This window comes from Crinia signifera, chromosome 1 (genome assembly GCF_055691185.1).
Source record: "Crinia signifera chromosome 1, ASM5569118v1, whole genome shotgun sequence".
Taxonomy (NCBI): Eukaryota; Metazoa; Chordata; class Amphibia; order Anura; family Myobatrachidae; genus Crinia; species Crinia signifera.
Window position 1 is genome coordinate 220,507,522 of NC_139217.1, and position 25,696 is coordinate 220,533,217.

The 25,696-nt window shown below is 44.6% G+C and overlaps 1 long non-coding RNA gene across 1 annotated transcript in view; it reads left to right on the top strand.

Moving 5' to 3' along the window:
* Window positions 1-24,960, top strand: part of LOC146027259 (uncharacterized) — a 31,802-nt gene extending 6,842 nt beyond the window's left edge. The window contains exons 2-3 of the long non-coding RNA XR_014454726.1: window positions 17,754-17,789; window positions 24,874-24,960. This is a non-coding gene — a long non-coding RNA (uncharacterized LOC146027259). The remainder of the gene's footprint in view (window positions 1-17,753; window positions 17,790-24,873) is intronic.
* The last annotated feature ends 736 nt before the right edge of the window (window positions 24,961-25,696 follow it).

Genomic DNA, 25,696 nt, shown 5'->3' on the forward strand with positions numbered 1-25,696 from the left:
GCAGGACAACAATTACCTTACATCTCACTTTTGCGACCTGCATGACCAGACATTGGTTACCGCAGGAATTGTCATTGTCCTCCCGCACTTAAGTTGGCCAGCTGAAGGCCACACAGTGACCTAGTACACCTCACAGATCAAGGCCAATGACAGCCTACTTAAATCATTATACACTATTTATACGTGATTCCAATAACACATTACGTAGCACACTGTGATGACAATTACACCTTATGTCGCACACCATGATGACAATTACACATTATGTCGCACACCGTGATGACAATTACACATTATGTCGCACATCATGATGCCCATTAGACCCCACACTGTGATGCCCATTACACTCCACACTGTGATGGCAATTACGCAATACTCCCCACACCGTAACGCCTATTACACATTCGGTACTTGTGTAATATCTGGGCGCCCGATTTTTTCATTGTATTGCATCGCATCGCATGCAATATAGTGGCATACAATTCATGCGATGCGATTTTTCATTGTAAAGACCCGATTTTTAATTGTATAGTCACCCATGGGTGATTTCATACCCCCACTATCCAACTATGCATGGAGTTGATCTTATATAGTGTGGCGAGCGCAGCAAACCACCGAGCCGGAAGCGTGGCGAGTGCAGCGAGCCCCGCGAGGGGACGCAGAATACATGTAAAGTAATCTGCGTCCGCTCGCCACACTACAGTATATAAAATCAACTCCATGCTTAGTTGGATAGTGGGGGTATGAAATCACCCATGGGTGGCTATACAATGATAAATCGGGTCTTTACAATGAAAAATCGCATCGCATGCGATGAAGAAAATTGGCTGCCCAGATAATACATAAGTACCACACATTCTGCCCCACGCACCGCTGCCGCCGTTTACTAATATGCCCCCACAGTGCCAGATATGCCCCCACAGTGCCATATATATATGCCCCCACAGTGGCAGATACGCACCCACATTGCCACACATATGCCCCCACAGTGACAGCTATGCACCCACAGTGCCACACATATGCCCCCCACAGTGCCATACATATATGCCCCCACAGTGCCATACATATATGCCCCCACAGTGCCACACATATATGCCCCCACAGTGACAAATATTCCCCCAGTGCCACAGATATGCCTCCACAGTGCCAAACATATATGACCCCACAGTGGCAGATTTGCCCTCACAGTGCCACACATATGCCCCCACAGTGACAGCTATGCCCCCACAGTGCCAAATATGCCCCCACAGTGCCATACATATATGCACCCACAGTGCCAAATATGCCCCCACAGTGCCACAGATATGCCCCCACAATGCCATACATATATGCCCCCACAGTGGCATGCCCCCACAGTGCCACACATATATGCCCCCACAACTCACTGTCTGTGTCTTGGCTGCTGCTGCTGCGCTGCTGCTGCGTTGCTGCTGCTTTCCTGGGGACTCGGAGGGGAGGGGAGCGGAGCGCACATGATCACGCACCTCGCCTTCACAGTGTTTGCCTGAGCCGTCAGCCATTCATAGCTCGCGGGCTGGCTCCTGATTGGCTGCCGCCCGCGAGCTCTGATTGGCTGACAGCCAAGTGAGCGTGGGGAAGGAGAGACGCGATGCGCTCCCCTCCCCTCCCCTGGGAAATTAAAAAGCTGTGGCGCCGCGGACGGGGAGAGGGGGTAAAGGCGGCGCTGGGGGGAACTAACAGGCGCCCCGGCTGTTTAACAGAGGCTGACAAGCCGTGCGGCGCCCCGGGCTGCTGCACGGCTTGTCCGCCTCTAAAAACGGCCCTGTCTGGCCCCCTGCAGTGCATATTGGTTTGATTATCTAACAAGTGTTTTGTCAGGTTACAGTGAAGTCAAATACCACTACCTTATTCAACACAAAGGGACCATGAACATGACTATGAGGTATTGTGCTTTGCAGTGTTTGTACAGACCTAACCTGTGCAATTGTGTTATAATGCTAACAGCCTGCGCTATACAGTAACCCACTACACAAAACATGTGTGCATGAAAAGTTTGAACCTTCACATGTCAACATACTGCATGTGTCGACCAAATGTCTTTACAATAAATACAACACCAAAAAAAAAGACCATGTGAGGTGTATTGCATGTTTACATGACACTGATGTCATGGGTGTGTGCCTCATTTGTGACTAAACAATGGCTGTTGGTCCAAAATGTGATGTGGCATCATAACTATGAGCAAATTACTGCACTGACCACTACTCACCAACATGTCGGCTATCTGTGTCAAACACACCAGGCGGGTTGGTCACTTCCTTCGGAATGAGAGTGGCCATTGCCCTCTCATAGTTCTTCCAATCAATTGGAGATGGGACATTGGGGCCAAATCGCCGGCGAAACTTGTCCTCCTTTGTGATCTTCTCTTTCACCAGCCGGCGAATATCATAAAAACGCTTTTTGCAATTAGCAAAGTCACGGACAATGGTCCCATGTGCATTGACCGCCTCCACTACCTGCTTCCATATAGTGGCCTTCCGTGCTGCCGACACAGGTTTAAAGAATAGGGGCTCCTTATACTTTATAATGTTATGCACAAGGGCACTGCTCTCTGCTGGTGTGAACATTGGCATCTTCTTCAAAGTATTCTGTGAAGATGCCTTCTTCTTCCCCTTTTTAGAGGCAGCAGGGGTGTCAACAGCCACATCATCCTCATCATCATCATCATCATCATCCTCACCCTCACCTTCCTCAGCCACATATTCCTCCTCCTCCTCCTCCAGCTCCTCATCAGCCACCATCACATCAGGCACCTCCTCCACCTCAGCCATGGAACTGTCACCACTCTCAGACATGACACAAAAAATTAAACACAAACAACACAAAACACACTCCTACTCCTTCCCTCAAACAAACACACACACACACACACACAAACACACACACAAACACACACAAATATCGACTATAGGACAAAAAAAAAAAAACTAATGGGACAAACTTTGAAAAGGACAAGACAAACAATAGCACAAGACAACTTTCAGAACAATACACACTCAGAAATCACTTAGAAACAACTCACCAAAAAACACCAACCAAACTCTCCACTGCACCTCTCTCCTCCACACTCCAAACTACACCCACAACAAGTTTTGGCGCCTCCACGACTTATATATGGGTCTGAGAGCCCTCCCCAGTGTAAAAGAGATACACCAATCACGCTTGTACTTTCATTTTCGTAGTGAGCCATGTGGTTGAATATACGAAAATTCGTATTTCATTTCACGACAAAGTCGTGAAATAACTGGGTTTTCGGACAAAAAACGCTACGACATTCGTATTTCAGCTACGAATCTACGACATTACGAAAACATGCGTAAACCAACATACGAATGTCTACACCATCGGAAAATACGAATTTTACAAATACGACTTTGTAATAACTTACACTCCGGAACACGACTTTTTCAAGATCACTAGCATTCGTACACATTCGTATTTCCTACGCATACAAATACGAATACGAATTTTTAGGGAATCCATTTTGGTAAATGTCCCCCATAATGTTGGATATGCATTTCTAGCAAACTTTCACTGTATTTATTGTTTATAATTTTTGCCTGTTACATTGGAATTATTCTATATCTGTGTAAATTAATATATACATATTTCTTAATTTTTCTATGCCTAATTAATACTATACGCATAAAATATTGGTTGTGCGAATGGGCCGCATGTGTATATTAGCTATTTATAGCCCCCAAGTACCTAAGAGGCCCTATTAATAAGCCTCCTTTGTTTCCTCTACATGAGGGAAACCTCTGTGGGTTGCACCATATACACCCTTTGCATATATACAATGATAAATACAGCCCTCTTTATATTGATGCCCTTTACTACCAGGGATTATTGTCATATGTACTGGTGTCATTTTTCTTCTTGAACTGTTTAAATATCACCCACTGCAAATATATGCTAGATGATTCTCACATAGCGCTGTACTGACAGCGCTATGCGTGTCACATGCGTTCCATTCGCAAAATCCGGAAGTCCATACCCGGAAGTATCAGGGTGTAGCGCTGCAGCATATTGCTATATGCCTTTGCTGTCAGCGCAATCCCGCTCTATAAACATATATAAATGTACCAAGCTCTATATTATTAGATCCACCTATAATCATCTATCAACTCCTGTTTACACAGCGCTGTACTAACAGCGCTGTGCGCTCCACATGCGTTTCATTCACCAAACCGGAAGTCCATACCCGGAAGTGACATAACGCTATGGTCTGACTCTGTGTCCTCCTGAATGTTTTTTAATGTTTTCTACTTGAGATAACACTCGTTTTTTACTTTATATATAAAGAGTTTATTAAGTTATGTGTCCTGCTCATTATGAGATGTTATTTTATGTGTTTTTATGTTGTGCAGAATTGATTACCTGCGCACAGGTGCACACAATTCACCTGAGTAACACTGGTATATATACCCCTTCCCTTGCCTGTCCCAAACCACCTTGAAAAAGCTGCTGTTTGCAGCGAAACGCGTTGGCCCAGGCTGCAATTTGGCCCCCTGAATACGCTGCTCCTCACCACCACCATCCACCACCCATCATCACTGGAGATCCTAAAGCTGCGAAACACCATCGGCTAATCTGACCTGGAGTGAGGCACTCTCCTTCTGAAGGCAAGCCGCCTATCTAACACCCACCCAGTGTCACCCAGCGGACGTCTCGACCTAACTTTCCAATTGGGAGGCTCGCTACCCCCACACCATATCTGGATCAAGTTTTACAGAGCACCGCTGTATCCGAGCATTACAGGATCTAACCAGCATTTGGGTTCCCATTGAACTGTGGACATACCAAAAGGTGATATTACCTACAGTGGATGCAGCCTATTCTTTTATTCCCCTTCCCTATCCCTCCCTGATTTTACTGTGTATTTACATTGTATTTTTTATACATGTTATTGTAGTATTAAATTCATTATGCTTTAAAAACATTCTCACTCTGTCATCAATAAGCGCAGTCTACCCACCCTTTTTTCTGTTTTTCTGTGGGGACTGACAATCCCTTTTTTGACAGCTGCTGGTAGAGACCACTCATACAGGCGCCCCTCCAGTTACTTCGGTAACTGAACCCCCCCTTTTTTCTTGATTTTTAGTCGAGTGTGGGGAAGACAGTATGAGCTGTTTCGCCAACTTTGATGACAGAATGAGCAGGAGACAAACTTATGCTTCCCGTTGGGAACAACCTGTGTTTGAAAAAGAGAACACTAATCATGAGTTGAGAGATGATTTCATGAACTTAGAAAAATTATTAAAAACTGAATTGAAACACTGGCTGGACAGTACAAACTTACAAAAATATTTGGAAAATAATATCATCCCTAGAGGCCTAAGGCTGTTCAAGCCGTCTATTTTCCAGCCAGAGTCTGAATTCCAAAGAGAGTGGGAACAAACCCTAGACTCATGTTCAGTCGAGCTTATAAAAATAGTAATCAGATATAGAAAAATACAGGCAGAGAAGACAATAGAAGAAATTAACAAATTGAAACTCAAAATGGATACATCTAGACAGACAAGAGAATATAAAGAAAGGGATGAACTAACCAATGATAGGATAACAAAGTTCGAACAATCCATCGTAGAAATGAAAAGTAAAAAATTCAGGAGAGACGTTGAGGATTATAAACATGGCACAGTTAGGTCCTATAGAGACAAAAATAGAAACAAAAAGGTAGATATGGACCCTAACTACATACCCATTAATAACAGAAAACAATTCCCTGAAAGGAAACAATATAGAAAAAAGTCCTTCTCAAAAACAAACTATCAAGGGAGAAAAAATTCAGGCGATTATTGGCGAAGACAGGGGACCCACCCTGGTTCGCAAATACTAGACAAACACCGCCAAACCATATATGATACTAATTACCCTCCTCTACTAACTGAGAGGCCTTTACCCACTATCACCCAAGAGTCCAGGCTTTTGGGAGCACGGCCTAAAGACTTACTCCCTAAAAACCCACGGATGGATCATGAGGAGGTTTTTTTAGACCAAAGATTCTCAACACAAGGGGATCCACACCCCTACAGGGAACTAAATTCAGGAACCCCAAAAAGGGGAAGAAGTCACGACTCAGAGGGCGAAGGGGGGGAAAAAAGGAGAGACAGAAGAAATTAAAACCTAAATTTGTTAAAAAACAGTCAATCTTCAATATCTCTTCTAGAACCCTTTCACCGGTAGAAATTACACTACTGGAAAAAGGGCTAAAATATTCCCCAACAGCACCCCCAAATATGTTCGATTTGTTCGTCGAATTGAACAGGTTCATTCGAGGACTTTGTCGCAAAAGATATTTTGCACGACAAATCTTACACAAAAATAAAGATGAAGCGGCAGCCATCATCCTGGATCAAGGAGATGCACCTGCCCTTGCCGCTCTCACTGAGTTACTTGAAGAAATAGGCCAAGAAAATTCCGAAACTGCTAAAATCTTCGATATTAGTAAAGATAAATTTTAATTAAAATCTGATTTTTTTCCCCTTAAATCAAAAGGGTCTAATGTTGAATCGTTTTACAAAACTACTTTGGGTGACTTTAAGAACATGTGTCAAAACATCAATCCCAAACTGGAACTAAAAAAATCTAATCTTAAAAAGAGTGAACATCAGGCCCTCAAGAATCTTATGAAAGATACTACACTAATAATAAGAGAGGCTGATAAGGGTGGGGGTATTATCATCCAGGATCGTGAGGATTATATCATAGAAGCCAATAGGCAACTTAACGATCCCATTTTCTACACAACCCTTGATAAAGATCCCACCAAGGAGTTTAGTGCTACTCTCTTTGAATTATTGAGGAATGCCTTCAGTGAGGGGGTCATCTCCAGGGACGAACTCCGCTTTCTTTTCTGTGAACATCCACTCACCCCTATTTATTACCACCTTCCCAAAATTCACAAATCCCTCACTACACCCCCGGGTCGTCCTATTATCTCTGGTATTAACTCACTTTCCTCCAACCTTTCCTTTTATGTTGATTCCTTCCTTCAGCCAAGGGTCTCTACCCTCAGGTCCCACATCAAAGACACCATTCATTTTCTCCAATTAATTCAAAATATCAAATGGAAAAACTCATATTCTTTCCTCACTCTTGATGTTGCGAGTTTATACTCGAACATCCCCCACCAACTGGGGAAAGAGGTTATAATCAGAAGACTTGTGTCTGATGGGGACCTGGGGGAGAGACACCAACGCTTTATCACTGATTCTATTAGTTATATACTTGAGCACAATTATTTCTTATTTCAAGACACTTTTTTCCTGCAGGTGATGGGGACGGCCATGGGGACCAGGTTCGCTCCGAGTTACGCCAACCTCTATATGGGGGAGGTGGAGCAACATCTCATTTGGGACAGCCCATTCGGGGCGAACCTGGTCCTCTATGGCCGTTACATCGATGATCTATTTATTATTTGGGATGGGGCCCCTTCCCTAGCACTTTCTTTCGTTGAACACCTTAATTCCAACACGTATAATTTAACCTTCACCCACCACCTTGATTCTAAGCGGATTTCCTTCCTGGACGTGACCCTCTCAGTGGAGGGAGACAAAATCATTACTTCCAACTACACCAAGGAGGTTGGAGCTAATGCGTACTTGCACTTCAGCAGTGCTCATTACCCTCCTTGGAAAAAGGGCATTCCCAAGGGACAATTTATCAGGAATTGTTCCGATAAAAAGATCTTCCTCGAGCAAGCGGAAGACATGAAAATGTCGTTCCTACAAAGGGGCTATCCTAAAGCACTCATTGACCAAGCTCTCTCCGAAGTAACATCTATGGAGAGAGAAGACCTTCTAAAATACCAAAACAAAAACCAAAAAAATGAAAACTCTTATCAAACTCAGAGCCAAGTTATGTATATTTCTACTTATAATACACATTCCAATGTGATTCGGAAAATTGTGGATAAAAATTACAATATCCTTAAACAAGATCCCCTGTTGATTGATTTACTCCCTAAAAAACCTCGTTTTGTTTTCAAAAAAAATCGTTCCCTTAAGAATTTGTTGGCACCCAGCTTTATTAAACCCCTCAAGGATGTCCCAAAGGAACCACTCACAACCACATGGCTGGGAACCAAACAAAATGGTTTCTTTAAATGTGGGGCCAGTAGATGCATCACGTGCAGTCACATTCCCAAAAAATAAAATTTTGAAATTAAAAACAGAGAGGGAAAAATGTACACAATAGACACATTTATAAATTGTAATACAAAATATATAATATATTTTTTACAGTGCCCTTGTGGCTTAGGCTATGTAGGCCGTACCACCCGTGCCCTGAAAGTGCGCTTTCTGGAACACCGGAGAAATATCAAGAAGCAGTCACCTTTGCACAGTGTATCCAGACACTTCTCTGAAGCCCATGCAGGAGACCCTAAGGGCCTCAGCATAATGGGCCTTGAATCGATACCTAAAACCCACCGAGGTGGTGATAGATTCAAGCTTTTGAGCAAGCAAGAAGTGTTTTGGATGTTTCAGCTCCATACCATCCACCCTGAAGGACTCAATGAGGCAGTAGAGCTGAACTCTGTATTATGAATCACCACAAACACTTGGGTCCATTATGTGTAAAAGAACATTCTTTGCTCCTGCTATTTCGAATATCACCTTTAGAGACCTACCTTACTTTATTCCCTCAGTTTTAATGTTTTCAGTATTCTGTATCCCTATGGACTCACATCTGAACCCTTCTCCATTATTGTTACATCATCCTACATATGACAACCATCATCTATATATATATACAAGAAATAATATTTTTCTGTCTACACTAATGCAAATTTATTATCATTCATTACTTTTTGTCTGTCTATACTGTCAATATATTGATTTATAATGTTGGATATGCTTTTCTAGCAAACTTTCACTGTATTTATTGTTTATAATTTTTGCCTGTTACATTGGAATTATTCTATATCTGTGTAAATTAATATATACATATTTCTTCATTTTTCTATGCCTAATTAATACTATACGCATAAAATATTGGTTGTGCGAATGGGCCGCATGTGTATATTAGCTATTTATAGCCCCCAAGTACCTAAGAGGCCCTATTAATAAGCCTCCTTTGTTTCCTCTACATGAGGGAAACCTCTGTGGGTTGCACCATATACACCCTTTGCATATATACAATGATAAATACAGCCCTCTTTATATTGATGCCCTTTACTACCAGGGATTATTGTCATATGTACTGGTGTCATTTTTCTTCTTGAACTGTTTAAATATCACCCACTGCAAATATATGCTAGATGATTCTCACATAGCGCTGTACTGACAGCGCTATGCGTGTCACATGCGTTCCATTCGCAAAATCCGGAAGTCCATACCCGGAAGTATCAGGGTGTAGCGCTGCAGCATATTGCTATATGCCTTTGCTGTCAGCGCAATCCCGCTCTATAAACATATATAAATGTACCAAGCTCTATATTATTAGATCCACCTATAATCATCTATCAACTCCTGTTTACACAGCGCTGTACTAACAGCGCTGTGCGCTCCACATGCGTTTCATTCACCAAACCGGAAGTCCATACCCGGAAGTGACATAACGCTATGGTCTGACTCTGTGTCCTCCTGAATGTTTTGTAATGTTTTCTACTTGAGATAACACTCGTTTTTTACTTTATATATAAAGAGTTTATTAAGTTATGTCTCCTGCTCATTATGAGATGTTATTTTATGTGTTTTTATGTTGTGCAGAATTGATTACCTGCGCACAGGTGCACACAATTCACCTGAGTAACACTGGTATATATACCCCTTCCCTTGCCTGTCCCAAACCACCTTGAAAAAGCTGCTGTTTGCAGCGAAACGCGTTGGCCCAGGCTGCAATTTGGCCCCCTGAATACGCTGCTCCTCACCACCACCATCCACCACCCATCATCACTGGAGATCCTAAAGCTGCGAAACACCATCGGCTAATCTGACCTGGAGTGAGGCACTCTCCTTCTGAAGGCAAGCCGCCTATCTAACACCCACCCAGTGTCACCCAGCGGACGTCTCGACCTAACTTTCCAATTGGGAGGCTCGCTACCCCCACACCATATCTGGATCAAGTTTTACAGAGCACCGCTGTATCCGAGCATTACAGGATCTAACCAGCATTTGGGTTCCCATTGAACTGTGGACATACCAAAAGGTGATATTACCTACAGTGGATGCAGCCTATTCTTTTATTCCCCTTCCCTATCCCTCCCTGATTTTACTGTGTATTTACATTGTATTTTTTATACATGTTATTGTAGTATTAAATTCATTATGCTTTAAAAACATTCTCACTCTGTCATCAATAAGCGCAGTCTACCCACCCTTTTTTCTGTTTTTCTGTAGGGACTGACAATCCCTTTTTTGACAGCTGCTGGTAGAGACCACTCATACAGGCGCCCCTCCAGTTACTTCGGTAACTGAACCCCCCCTTTTTTCTTTATGAATGCAAGTGCTACTAATAGACCCCAGCTCCATTCCATCCCCTCTTACGCATGTGCAGAAACACAAGTGTGTCTGCTTGCGCTCAACTCTGAACTAGCCCCTCTGTGTCTCTTTGCCTCCCTACAGTACAATACAGTACTGTACTGTATATACAGTACTCTATGCTACAGACTTTATTGTTCCCTATTGTACAGTGTACTGTATCACCAAGCTCAACTTGTGGTGACATTTGTTTTACAAACCTGCAATATCCGGAAGAAGAGGAAGATGCCCAAGGCCAGGAGGATGAAGAAAGTGTAAAGGGCGACACTTGGAGCACTTCATCCCCGGAGCCGCAGGAACACCCCTACAGTAGCCCTACAGAAAGTGAGTTGGCAGTGGCAGAAGCTCTTCCTCCAGCCTCGAGCAGAACTCCACCAGGATGTAAGTACTGTACTCAGGGCCGGCACCAGAAATCTTGGGGCACCATCCTGTACATTGATCTCTCTGGGGCCCCTTCCCCATCAAGCATAGTTAGTAGTGGTGTGGATCACGGGGGGAGTAATACTGTAGTTTCGAGTAGGGAGGTAGTGTGGGAGTAATAATAGTGTGGTGGAGGGTGGGAGTAATAGTGCGGAGTAGAGAGGGAGGTAGTAATTGTGCAAAACAAGGTGGGAGGGTGGCAGTAATAGTGCGGAGCAGGCAGGGAAGGTAGGAGTAGTAGTGTGGAGCAGGGAGGGAAGGTGGGAGTAATGGTGTGGAGCATTGAGGGAGTTGTGCAGTCCACCTCTAAAGCCATATACTGTACTGTACCTGTGCAGTACAAAATTCCCTCAATATTGCCATTCTGTATACTGTACAGAATGACCCATACTGTATGAAGAATGCACCCCTTTAGTGTCTACAGTAATTATGCATTCTACCCCCCCTATCACCTAATGCATAATGCCCCCTAAAGTGTGTAATGCCTTCATTCATCGACACTCACTGCTGCAACAGCTTCTGCTGCATTGAATACTGGCCTACAGTATGGATAGCTGTCCTGAGATTCTGTCGCAAGGAGCAGCTGAAATGGGAGCTGCTCCATCTGTACATTACTGAACACAGAAAGTTGTGCTCCAGTATGACAATTCTTATGACTTTATTGGTGTTCATACAGTACTGTACAGTACACTAGTATACTACTCTATGTGCTGCAGTATAAGACACTATTGTACTGTACTGTACAGTATTTGTACTGTACTGTATGTACAATATGCTGTACTGTATTACTATTGTTTCAGAAAATGAACAATCATTTATTTTTCCACAGTGCATTCCCCTTGGCTACCTTGGCAGTATGCCCAAACTCCTCCACAACCATGTAAGTAGTAGTAGTACGTTTATTTATAAGGCGCCACGAAGTGTCCGCAGCGCCGTACATACTTTAGCAAACAAAAAACAAATTACAAGGTAACGTACAGGGTGTGTTGAAAAATACAGCATACTGTAAATAGGGGTATACAGTAGCTGGTAGAACTAAAATCAGCATCAGTTCAGAAGTACTGTAGGTGTCGAAATTGTCGAGGAGACTGAAGATGAAGTAGATGAAGGGAAGAACAGGACAGGAGCACAGGTGAGGTAAAGAGGTAGGGTGAGTACGTGAGGAAGGAGGGCCCTACTCATAAGAGTTAACAGACTAAAAGGAGGACGAACGAAAAACAATAGGATACTGAAAATAGGGGAGACAAGAGCATGTTTGAAGGAGCAAGGGAAGATCCCAGAGGATAGGAAAAGATTAAAGAGGTGAGCCAGGTGAGAGCAGACTGACGGACTGAGACAACGGATAATATTGGAGGGGATAGGATCGAGCAGGCAGGAGGAGGGAGAAGCGGATTGAAGGATAGAGTGGACTTCAGCGGCAGTGGTGGGGTAAAATGAGGACAGGGGTTGGAAGGAGGGGAGTGGAGATGTAGGAGGGAGAGGGTGAGGTCATGGCAGCAGTGATGGCAGTCCTGAGAGGGGAGATTTTGGTTGAAAAGTACTGTAGGTAGCAAAATCAGTGGCGACAATGGAGGACAGAAGAGCTGGAGGAGGGGGGGAGAGCAAGGAGTTTAAGGTGGCGAAAAATCGCATCCAGATGTTTTCCCATGAAAAAGCATACAAATCAGCTATTTAATGGGATGTGATTTTTATCCATTTACAGTATCTGTACTGTACAGTATTTTGTTTTTCGCATTGGGTAGAGGTTGATAATTATTACAGTAAAGTGACAGTGCTCTTTTTTTTTACAGCAACTCCTGCACCCTCGTTCGAGGCAGAACAAGGTACAGTACAGTACAGTTTTGTACTTATTAATACTGTAACTTACAGTATTTTTAAACCTTTTTTTTAATTAAGGCTTTCACCACTGTTTCTCAACCTTATTCCCCACACAGTGCCTTGTATCCAACCCCTCCCCCAGTGCCTAAGCTTAAACCGTGACTTTCAGCAAATCCCTGCCTCTGCTGTGCAACATCATGACGTCAGGGCATCTGCCAGTCATGATTCCTCTTGGCCTTTTTGTGCCTTGCTGAATGCAGGAGCTTATACTGTATACAGTACAATACTCTAGAGAGTCCTTGGGGGGGGGGGGCTGATACATGCACACCTTTTGTGTGTGCCCCCCTTACCTGGGCAATAGTGTACTCCAGTGAGTGACATCACAACTGGTTGGACACATGTACGGTTAATGGATGGATACTATAGTTGTGATATCAAGCAGGTCTCATTGGCCACATACAGTACAGTAATTAGTATAGAACTGTAACTGCGTGCACTTACATTTCAGAATAGAAAATACTGCACTGTACAGGAATGTACTGTAAAGGAATGTACAGTAAAACTCACTGCATTTACAGAAAAAATGTTTTCTCATAAAACAGGTCACAGGCAAGATGGAGGGCAGGTGCCATTGGGCCATGGGCCGCGACCACCGCAGAATAGAGGTACAGTATACAATAACACTGTAATAATGTTTACTGTAAAGTACTCAACTTGTATTACTGTTCTAAAACTGTTCATTGTTTTTTATTTTCACAGATGCAATAAGAAGTGAAATTATTAGCCTGATTGGGACTGCTAATCATCTCTTTGATTTTATTTTAAACAATTTATAAATACTGTAATACTGTAAAGTAAATTTTGATTTAAATGTGCAGTACTATTTATTTGTGTTATTATCCATCTTAGTAGAAGACTACTTTTTTGGGGGGGGGGGGGTTGATCACCCCACCCATGGAACCAGAGCCACCAGGGGGATCCCTGGCCCACCAGCCGGCAGACCCCAGCGTGTCACTTGCCATCTCCCCGGCACTGGCACAGTGGGGGTTGAGGTGAGCGAGCTGGCTGCCTCACTAATCCACTGTCCCTGGGGTATGGATCCTGGTGGAGACTACTGCCTTTTGCAGCATTGGGCATCTGGCAGCGGGTATATTGGGATTTAAGATTGGACTCCCTGCAAAGCAGCAGAGAATTGGAGACAGGAAAGTTATAAAACAAGTCCCATTCCGCCAATCCCCCCCCTTAATGGAATTACTGCAGTGAATTACAAGGTGAGCAGGAGCCGGACAGCCAACACACTAATCTCCCCTGGTCTTCTTCACACTGCCGGACAGCCTCCGCACTAATCCCCGCTGGTCTTCCACGCAGCCACACATCCCAGAGCATGGGCTCTGCCGACCTGCAGCAGTGGCAACGCTGCTCTCTCCCCCGGCTGCTGGAGCTCACGCTCCACTGGAAGCACCCTCCCTATGCCCCTGGTCCTATCACGTCTGTCTCCATGATGTGGGCTGACGTACCTGTCACTGAGGCAGATGTGCAGTGACATTTTTCAATGGGCTTTTCAGCCTCTTTTTGTGCACAAAATTAGCCCCGCCCCACCGCTGCTGACATTTTTCCATTGACAGCGCGAGGCATACAGTAGATCCCTCTGCCTCCCACAGAGCATCTCACCCCATACACTATAAAAAAATAGCAATAAGATACAGTACAGTATTTACAGTATAACACAGTGTACAGTACTGTATGTGTTATACTGTAAATACTGTACTGTACAGTATACTGTAATCTTTGTATTTGTTTTTTACAGTATTTTGTGATTTACAGTATGACAGGTGAGGCACTGCCTCCCCTGACTGCACGTCCCTGCCGCCCTCCCTCCCGTCCACTATGTACAGTAGCAGCCCTCCCTCTGTTCCCCCTCATCCCCAGAGACACTGCACGGCCTCTCCCAGCACCAGTGCCTGGCTGGGCTGGGCAGGGTGCCCCCTCCCATTCGGCCACTACAATTCTGTATCAGTGCAATAGGGCCGTTGCTGCCTGTCAGTGGCAAGCTCCGGCTGCTGCACACTGTGTCAGGCAGGGTCAGACATTTCACCCCCTCAGCCCCCCCTCCCACCAGATAAACTTTCCTTCCGTCCTGTGCTGTAGCCTGCACAGCAGTAGCCCCGCCCCCTTCACCTCCCCCGTGGTCATCTTCTTCCTCCCGGGTTCCATTGGCAGCACAAAGAAGAAGACTGGCTCTATACCTAGCAGCTACAGTAACTGCGAAGCACAACAGACACAGGTACTCCCACTCCACTGCTCTCTCTCACACTATGCATCTATCCCCTGCTCTCTCTCATACTGTGCATCTATCCCCTGCTCTCTCTCACACTGTACACCTACAGTATCCCCTGCTCTCTCTCCCACTGTCTCCCTATCCCCTGCTCTCTCTCCCACTGTCTCTCTATGGCCCCCATTTATCATTGATCGCATTTACAATGCGATCTGGGCAGAATATTACTGCCCAGGATCGCATTGTAAAATGCGTCATACAGTATCACCGGGATGTATCACCTGCTGTGCGCAGGGACAGGGCTCCGAAAGGGGGGTCTGCGCATGCGCGATTACGCGCTGACACACACCCCCCCCCCCCGACCCCGCTGACCGCACTGCCGGGCAGTGCGATGTGCACCCATAGGCTACAATGGGCTATCGCCATATCAGAATGGCGATAGCCCAGGGGTGCGATGCCGGGCTGCCCGATGTTGATGCATCGGGCAGCTTCGCATCCCCCATAGAAACCTATGGGGGATGCGGCCGGCGGCGCTGCAGGGGGGGATCGCAGCAGGGATCGGAGATTCCTGCTGCGGTCCACCTTAATACATTTCAGTGCTACTTAATATTTGTGCATCTACAGTATGCTATTTTTTTGTCAAAAAACACTTTTCCACATTTTTTAACACAGGGCCATGCACCGATCTCTATGATCTGTGCAGGGTTCTGGCCAAATCGCATATCAGAACCTGGTCTGATTTTTTTGGGATTTTTAGACACATTTTTCAAATTCGCATCTCATTAAATATGCGAATTGTATACTTTTCAATGTGAAAACATCTGGATGCGAGTTCTGGCGAAAACGAAAAATCGCACTTTTAAAAAGTGCGATTTCGCGGCAAAACCGCACTTTTTGCCGATTTTCGCATCTCATTAAATATGCGGATTAGGGAAAAAGTGCGAAAACGGCCGTTTTTGCGATAAAATTCACCAAAGTCAGATTATCTCATCCCATAGAATGTCACCCCTAGTATTTAGCACAGATTATACGGACAATACCCATAGTAGCAGCCTGCAGTAGCCCACCCTAATAGAGTATTGTCATCGCTAGTCGGGGATCTGCGGCCCATACACACCAGGCAATTTTAACACACTGTATAATATTCTAAATGGCGCTATCTCTACTGCACTGCACTGAACGTGGAAGCCATCAAAAATCACGATATCACTACTGTATACAGTAACTGAGTCTGCGAAATGAGTCTGCGAAACAGACTCTAGTATTTACGGACAATACCCATAGCGGCAGCCTGCAGTATCTGAATACAGTATACACAGCAGGCGATTGTATACAGTATTCTGCACCGGGTGCATTTGAACAGTAGGGAAAGAAGGGAAACAGGTTCATTCAGGGACAAGGTGGGAACCGAGCGCTTCCGCGCAGGGACCATTTTTTCCTCGTAGGAGCCTGGCTGCTTACTGTATACTGTAATGCAGCAATCAGTCAAAATGTACAAATGACTGTACTATACTTACTGCTCCAGCGAGAAGATACTGTACTGTTCTTGCGGAAGGCAGTATGATGGTAAAGCTTGGTAGAAACAGGAACGCAGCAACAACTTGACTTTGGATTCAGCAGAATGAATAGTCCAGGTGTACAGGTACAATCTCGTGCTTGTATACAGGGAAGAGATGAAGAGACGATCCGTAGCAATTCTACACGGTTTAGATGCAGAAAAACAAACTGGATAGTTTGACAATTTTAGCGTCTGTAGCTGAATTTATGCTGGCAGAGACAAAGGAAAACCTTCACGGCTAAATGCTGATAGGTGCATTTGAATTATGTACAATAGCAGGGAAACAAAAGGAAGGCAGACTGCAATTAACATACTGTGTTTTGTATGACCGCAATCAACATCTTATTGTCTGAGGTTTCGGTCTGTGTCTGAGTTTTGAGAAATCTATTGTTGCGAAAAAAAATCATTCTCTGTAACGCAGTATGTATGGGTATTAACTATCGTGTACATGGCAGCCTGCCATTGTGAATTTTTGTTTGTGGAAAAGTCAGAAGGAATTTGATAAGCACAAAATACTGTAACTATTGATTTAAAAAAAAAAGTATGTTTAAAAAATGAAAATATATTGTAACCAACTGAGGATCGAACCACTGATACTGACATAGTGAAGCTGTGCCTCTACCCGCTAGGCCACTGTTACCTGTGATTATCTTCGCTCCCTTGGTGTGTGATATACAGCAACGTCCAATACAGGACATGCCCCATAAAGTACAGTACGTACTGTATGACATGCTCCGTATGATACTGTAGGTCCTCAAATAATGTTTGAAGTAGTCATCCAGCAATAGCAAAGGTTAGCATGGCTTCTGCACCAATTACATAAATTACCATACGTAACTGCGGCTGCGAATAAAATAAAAGAACTCTGTCCGTAAAGTAAGGACAAAATCCGTAGTGTAAAGTCTTAAAGTGGAGCATTAGTCACCCAGTGGTTAAACTATGTATTACATGGCGTGGTACATAACGCAGGACATAACGCAATCTGCAACTCGCGAGTCAGAGCCCTCAAAAGTGCGTTGTGAACCACGATGTACTCGCCCATATCTGTATCTCATGGCCGCCTTTACCATCTGTATCCATTTACAGTATCTGTACTCTACAGTATTTTGTTTTTCACATTGGGTAGAGGTTGATAATTATTACAGTAAACTGACAGTGCACTTTTTTTTTACAGCAACTCCTGCACCCTCGGTAGAGGCAGACGATCAAGGTACAGTACAGTTTTGTACTTCTTAATAATGTAACTTACAGTATTTTTTTAATTTTTTGTTAAATTAAGGCTTTCATCACTGTTTCTGAACCTTAAACCATGACTTCAGCAAATCCCTTCCCCTGGGGCTAAGCCTCCCCATGTCTCTGCTGCGCAACATCATGATGTCAAGCCATCTGCCAGTCATGATTCCTCTTGGCCTTTTTGTGCCTTGCTGAATGCAGGAGCTTATACTGTATACAGTAAAATACTCTAGAGAGTCCTTGGGGGAGCCTAATACATGCACACCTTTTGTGTGTGCCCCCCTTACCTGGGCAGTAGTGTACTCCAGTGAGTGACATCACAACTGGTTGGACACATGTACAGTAAATGGATGGACAGTTGTGATATTAAGCCGGTCTCTTGGCCACATACAGTACAGTAATTAGTATAGAACTGTAACTGCATGCACTTACATTTCACAATAGAAAATACTGTACTGGGGGGGCGTGGCCAGCGACTGGACTGAGCAGACGCCATTACACAGAGCTCCAGGGAGAAAACAAAGAAAAACCCCGATATATATCTGGAAAAGCCCCACCAAAGGAGCATCTGTGGCCAGTCCGGCTGAGGAGTGACGGAGAAGCAGATCGACACCCGTCACAGCCGCATCGGAGCTCCGAGGCGCGAGCGCAGGATCGCGGCCTACACAGAAGACGGAGCCGCGGCCTCGAGTTCTGGGACACCGGAGACGCCGCCTGCCACGACGCACGTCCCGGACAAGAGGGGGATACCCAGACACCTCCCCAGCCCCCCGAGAGGTGAGTGGACAGGAGGGGAGACCCAGACGCAGCCGCGCCAGAGCCCCGGAGAGCGAGCGCTGAACCGCGGCCTTCACACGGGCCGAGACCGCGGCCTCAAGTCTGACGGCGGTCGGGGACGCTGAAGGCGTCGCCTCCCGCACACCGCACACCATAGAGGAAACAGGCACCCCGATACCGCCATAACGCCCCCCCTAACGAGGTGAGCAGACAGAGGGGAGAGGCTGTAGAAGCCAGACCCAGAGCTAGTGACCCAACAACAACCAGGGCACGGGGAGAAGGGCAGAGATTGTGCCCCAGCCCAGAAGCCTGCACTATACACAGGGAATAGGACTGGATAGTATATACAGAGGGCTGAAAAATACAAAGAAGCGACAAAACCTTCCTGCCAAGACACAGACAGAGGGGCCTGATTCAGCTCATCATAGTAAAAGGCCATAAGACCATCTGCAGCAGCTGTAATACTCCCTCTCTTTGTCCCCCTCCACTCCACTCCATTTCATCCTACCCCATCTTGTCCTATCCAAAACATATCAGCTGGACTCATCCCACTCCAATTCGACTTCTGAACTCTAGACTCTGAACTCTAAACACTGTACCCTGAACCCTGAACTTTACACCTCAAGCTTAGAAATCAGATCTGAACTAGTGCTGACACAATACAAAACTCAGCCACTATAGTGAAGTGTAAAGGATCACCCGCATTGCATACTGCCGCTGGTCGGAGGAGCTGCAGGGAATCCTAATACCCAACATCAGGATTTAGCCAGCATACACGCATTGCTGATGCTCACCACCATGGATAAATTTGTAGCCAAGCCGCAAAGGGCGCAAAAGAGTAGCCAACAGAGTAAGGGACGAGGAAAGGGGGCAGCCCCTATATCCACCCCAAACTCTCCTACATCAGCACAAGAGGAAGACCCAGACACAGACCACAACCCGGCCTTGCCGACGCAAATGTCGACGCAAGACATCACATCCATTCTGGCTACACTCTTAGATCAAAAACTTGCCCCAATCAAAGAATCGATAGACTCTACCCTGACCCAGCTGACGCAACATACCCAGAGGCTGTCGGAAGCAGAGCAGAGAATCTCTGACCTAGAGGATGAGCTGGAGAAATCGAAAGCAACGATAGCCCAACAGGAGAAGTTGGTAACCACTATACATGACAAACTCGAAGATCTGGAGAACAGAAACAGAAGAAACAACGTGCGCATCATAGGTCTGCCAGAATCGGTGAAAAATTCAGAACTTATGCAGCTGGTGACGGACTGGCTACCCAGCGAACTGGGCCTTACCCCACAGGGGGTTCCCCTAATGGTTGAGAGAGTCCATCGTATAGGGCCAGACAGACAGACCAATAGAGACAGACCAAGACCGGTCATAATGCGCATACTCAATTATGCAGACAAAGTCCGCCTCTTAGATGCATACAGGAAATGCAAGGATTTGCGATATCAAGGAGCCAAATTGCTGTTGTTCCAGGACTTCTCTTTCCTAGTTGCAGCACAAAGGAGAGAATTTGCACCGGCTTGCAAGCAGCTATTCGAAATGGGCCGCAAATTTGCGCTACTCTATCCGGCAAGGCTCCGAGTAATACATGAGGGTCGCTCCTACTTTCTAGACACCCCGCAGGCAGCGAAAAACTTCATAGACTCTCTCAAAGATGAATCTGCCTCCCACATGTCAGACGCAGACTGACCTTCTAAGATAGAAAAGGACTGTCGTCATCATATCCTTTTATGTGATACACATGTTTAGGTTATTGACTAGAATAATTCACCATATATTCCAAGTACCTTTAAATTACAGTTTATTGTTGTTTAGTAATATGTTTTACGTGATAGGCCCGACACAAACATGTGTGGGCACGCGATTGCAGAGTTCAGAGTTATGTTACTATAAGTGGCGACATACATGGTCGCAGTATTGGTTCCGAAAAGTATCTTTTAAAAATGTTTGTTCAATATTTCATTGTGTTGTGAATGAGAAACATTATAATTATATAGGCACAATAGGTCATTGTACAATTACCACCAGGGCCTCCGGTCCGCTCGCTGGGACGGATGGGAGGGCCAAAAATAGAAATAGCTACAGAATGGTCAAACCAAAAACAGGTATAGGATAGAAACAAACACTACAACAGATAGTATCACTAGAGTGCAGCGATCATTAAAGTTCATATCGTGGAACGTAGAAGGGCTTAACACCTCAATTAAAAGGCGTAAGATCATGACCCACTTGAAGAGACTTAAGCCAGATATAGTATTTCTTCAAGAGACCCATTGGAACATAGAAGATGCTAATGTACTAAGGGACACCTGGGTGGGGGAATTCAAGGCCGCATCATACACCTCGAAACGTAGAGGGGTGGTCACATTGTTTCGTAAACACCTCCCTTATACCATAAAAGAGGTGTGGACAGACCCAGAAGGGCACTTTATATTCATAAAGATAACAATGTTTGGCCTGATATACACTCTAATTAATGTATATGCCCCTGTCAGTCAACACAAATTATTCTTTACATCGATCTATTCCAAGTTAATACAGTGGGCTGAGGGGGAACTGATTATGGGAGGAGATTTTAACTGCGTACAGTCCCTGGGCCTAGATAGGTCCACGGGAACGGGGGGGGATGGAGGGAGAGACGATGCCGCCCATACCAACATACTAACCAATAACCTCAACCTATGTGATCCGTGGAGATGCCGATACCCAGTATCCAGAGAATATTCATTTTACTCCCACCCACACCACTCCTCATCCAGAATAGACTACTGGCTATTGTCTAAACCATTACTCCATAAGGTTATTGATGCTGGGATCAATCTCATTACGTTGTCTGACCATGCCCCAGTGTGGTTCTCATTGTCCCTCACAGACCCGATAACAACCACATATAACTGGAGGTTCCCCTCCTACCTAGCTAATTCCTCTGACTTCCACACCCACCTGAAACATGCAATTAACATGTATCAGAAAGACAATGCGGAGCACGAAAAAGACATCAACTTGTTTTGGGCAGCGGCTAAGCCGGTGATCAGGGGCCAAATTATAGAATATGTGGCCAGGAAGCGCAAAAAATTGAGAAACGCCATAGAAATATGTAGTACCAAGCTGTCGGAAGCCTATAATGCAATGCTATTAAGCGACACAGAGGAGAACCAGGCTTCATATAGAACGGCCAAACAAGCCTATGATGCCCTATGCACTGAAAGAGCACAGTTTACACATAATGCGCAACGAAATAGATATTTCCGGGGGTGTAATAAGGCAGGGAAACTATTGGCAAATCTAATTCGCACACACACAACCCCATCTCAAATTCTACAAATACAGACCCCCAGGGGATCCCTCATAGACAACCCACAAGAAATACTACATACCTTCCAGGACTTTTATAAACAGCTGTACTCAGCACCACCTGACAACCACACAGAAGGACTAGACTTCCTCAGAATGGCCGAATCACCTACACTCACCCCAGAGGAAAGAGAATCTTTGATGTCCCCTGTCACAGAATTAGAAATATCACCACTTATCAAATCCTTGACAAAAGGCAAATCCCCAGGTCCTGATGGATTAGGGGCTGAGTACTATCAAATGGCCCATGATCAGATACTAACACACATCACCTCCCTTTTTAACTCCATGCTATTAGGCAATCCCCCACCGGACAGATTCACAGAAGCTAGGATTGTAGTATTCCCCAAACCGGGGAAAGACCCTCAAAAGGTGCAATCATATAGACCTATATCCCTGCTTAATCAAGACCTCAAACTTTTCACCAAGCTACTAGCTCAGAGATTACAACCCATATTGTCAAGGATTCTCCACCCGGCCCAAAATGGGTTTGTAAGAGGGCGAACCTCCGTACATAATGTAAGAACACTAATTGCTGCCATGCATAAGTCGAGCCAACTCTCATCCAAGGACACCATTATAGTCAGCTGCGACGCCGATAAGGCGTTCGATAGGGTCTCCTGGCCGCATATTCTAAGAGTTCTGCAAGCCCAACAATTTGGGGAAGGATTTATGAACGTATTCCGTATGCTATACTCAGACCCCACAGCACACATAATGGTAAATGGCCTCAACTCTACAAATTTTACATTATCGAGGGGAACACGCCAGGGATGCCCGCTCTCGCCCCTATTTTTCAACTTAGCCCTAGACCCACTAATTAGGGTCTTTATGAAAGATGAGATTTGGAAGGGGATCCAAATGGGGGGGCTGGACATAAAGGTATCAGCATTTGCTGACGACTTGCTACTGTACATCAGCAATCCAAAAGAGGCCATTCCGAACTTACAACAGACCATGACAGACTTCCACAGGGTGTCCGGATTCCTAGTCAATTTTGATAAAACAGAAGCCCTAGCGTTGTGTCCTGAAGCTATGCAGGGATGGACATATGAGTTCCCATTTCGATGGACGCAGGAATACCTGACATACTTAGGTCTGAGGTTCCCTAGACAGGTATCTGACATATACTCCACCAACTACTCACATTCCATCACCCAATTAAAAGCAGACTTTTCAAGGTGGCAGCACCTACCTCTCTCGTACCTGGGGCGGTGCCATCTATACAGAATGGTCTCGTTTCCTCGCCTCCTGTATCCGGTCCAGATGCTGCCTTACCTCATAAATAAACAGGATATCATGCAAATCAATAGAGCACTCACTAAATTTATATGGGCAGGCAAACGCCCGAGAATTGCGCTATTCAAGTTACAGCAACCCCTGTCTCTTGGAGGTATTAACCTCCCTAATATTCAGGACTATGCACTAGCGTCTAACGTGAGGTGTGCTCTGGACTGGATACAGGGGTCCAACCACTATGTAGATCGGGCGATAGACCAAGCATTCTTACCCAATACTACACTAGTGGCACACCTGCACTCCCCAATGGGAACTATAGAAATGACCACGAAATCTAATCCCTTACTATATACCCCGTACATAGCTTGGCGATCATGGAGACAACGATCCAAACTGTGCGTCACTCGGACTCTGTTCTCAACCCTAACTGGTAATAAAGATTTCCAAGAGGGCATCCCAGACCAGATATATGGGAGATGGTACAACCAGGGCCTCCGAATGATATACCAATTTCTCAACTCGGACCATACCACCATACTTACACTATCAAATTTAAGAGAAAAGTTCCCAAACATACATATCCCAATATTCGCATACTTCCAAGTCAGAAGTTATATCACCAAACTACTACCCACCCTACCAAAGGCCGAATTTACTAATACCCTTAACAACTTAATAATCACAAGCGAGGGAAGGTCAATTTCGACATCAGTAATATATGACTTCATCAGGAAGAAAATAGACTTAAACACTAATACTACGGGCCTCTCCAAATGGCAGGACGCACCGACAGGACTGAGCACCCTAGATGTAATAAGACTCACGGTTAAACTCAACAAGCAAATGGTGTCAGCGTCGTATGCAGAAATGCAATACAAAATCCTACACAGGGCTTATTTCACCCCAAAGCTCAGACACATAACGGGAATAGCGGATAATTCAAATTGCTTTAAATGCTCCTCACCAGATGCAGAAATTACGCACTGTCTTTGGTCCTGCACAGTAGTACAGACCTTCTGGGCCAAGATACAGGCATACATTACTAATACACTACACATCACATTCAAGATAAGTATGAACTGGGCGCTGTGGAATTACTACCCTCCCTCACTTAACCCAAAACTTGTACAGGGCACAAAACTGTTGTTAGCCAGAATAGCGACAGCGGCAAAAAAAACCATACTTTCCAAGTGGATACATCCAGAAGACATACCATTATCACTATGCATGCCTAGACTGATATACATGTACCAGATGGACTGGGTTGAATGTATGGGGGATGTAGAGACTAGATCGGAGAAATTTTTTGATATATGGCTACCCTATGTGGTAACACTACCAGCAAGTGAAAGAGATACGATAAGGAAAATTGTTAATTTAACAACTTGGTACAACATGGCTGCTTTAACGGCGGGCAAGCCACCCTTCTAGGCTTTGTCTAAACGGATACGCCCACAACACATCCAAGTGATGCACTCTGATGAATCCTATATCTGTATGCACTAACTCATGATATGCTGCTGTACAATGTGCCTAAGCCGAAGAAATTGTGTAAACAATTACAATGCAATGATTGTTATTTATTTCTGTTCAATTGTGAATAAAAATATAAAAAAAAAAAAAAAGAAAATACTGTACTGTTCAGTAATGTACTGTAAAACTCACTGCATTTACAGAAAAAAAAAATTCTCATGAAACGGGTCACAGGCAAGATGGAGGACAGGTGCCATTGGGCCATAAGCCGCCACCACCCCAGAATAGAGGTACCATATACAATAATAATAATGTTGGTACTTATGTATTATCTGGACTCCCATGTTAAATGCACCCCATTTTTTCATACCCCTACTATCCAACTACGCATGGATTTGATTTTATATAGTGTTGCGAGCGCAGCGAGCCACCGTGCTTGAAGCGTGGCGAGTGTAGCGAGCCCCGCGAGGGGACGTGGTCTCATAAGAAAAACGGGAGTCCAGATATTTACTGTAAAGTACTCAACCTGTATTACTGTTCTAAAACTGTTCATTGTTTTTTTATTTTCACAGATGCAATACAAAGTCAAATTAGAAGACTAATTGCTACTGCAAATAGACTTTTTGAGTACATTTTCCAAAATGTGTAAATTTTTCATTGTTTTATTAAACTGAAATTGTTACTGAAATGTGCTGTACTATTTATTTGTGTTATTATCCATCTTAGTAGCAGATGCTGCACCCCCCACATAGAATAACAGATGGAGATACAGTAATTGCAGCTCCCTTGGGGGGGGGGATAAAGGTTGGCGGGGACAGATGGGTAGAGATACAGAACCAAAGAGTGTTGTAACGTATGGTAATATCAGAAACTTACTGTACATACTGTCCTGTACTTTTTCTAAGGTAGCAGTTCTCACTGACTGATCTGTGCAGGTTGCATATACGGATTTGTATTAGCGTCTGTACAGTATACAGTATATGGCCGCTAATATGAATTAATACAACATCGGGCATTACAAAGCAG